Consider the following 843-nt stretch of genomic DNA (forward strand, 5'->3'; position numbering starts at 1 on the left):
AACAGAGTTTTCATTGTTCTTTGTTCTATTTTAAGGTATACATTTATGTGAAATTCTGTCCAGACTTTGTAAGTCTGTCCACACTATTGTGTTACCTTATATACATTGAATGTGATCATGCTTATGTGATATTAAATTTTGTTAAATTTCTCCTTTCTCTCTTCATACAGAGGGGTCTATTGCTGGCAGGATTTTTAAAAATTTCCTTGCAGGTTTTAACTAGAATATATAATCCCTCCTTACTAGAGCATCAATAAAAGATTTTGTTTTTTTTTTTTAAAGATTTTATTTATTTATTTGACAGAGAGAAATCACAAGTAGATGGAGAGGCAGGCAGAGAGAGAGAGAGAGAGGGAAGCAGGCTCCCTATTGAGCAGAGAGCCCGATGCGGGACTCGATCCCAGGACCCTGAGATCATGACCCGAGCCGAAGGCAGTGGCTTAACCCACTGAGCCACCCAGGCGCCCAAGATTTTGTTATTTTGACTACATTAGTCCTGAATTTCATTACTCCTGAATCACCTCCTTATTTCATGCTTTGGGCTCTACAGCTACGAGGAAGGAAGAATAATTTTCCTTCTACCCTTTTAGGTTCTGGGCTGAGGACCTCTCCTCCCCCATAGTAAGAGACAGATTAATAGGAGTAAACAACATGTATACAACATGTATTGTAGATTAACAACATGTATACCTCTTGTATACATGGGAGATACCAGGAAAATTGAATAACTTCCTAATATGGCCCAAGCCACCACCTTAAAACCACCTACAGCTAAAGACCAAGGAATATGATAAGGGTGGGGAGTCAGTTATGGGAAGTGACCAGGAAAAGAACAGCAAAGGA

Source organism: Neovison vison, chromosome X (genome assembly GCF_020171115.1).
Source record: "Neovison vison isolate M4711 chromosome X, ASM_NN_V1, whole genome shotgun sequence".
Classification (NCBI taxonomy): domain Eukaryota; kingdom Metazoa; phylum Chordata; class Mammalia; order Carnivora; family Mustelidae; genus Neogale; species Neogale vison.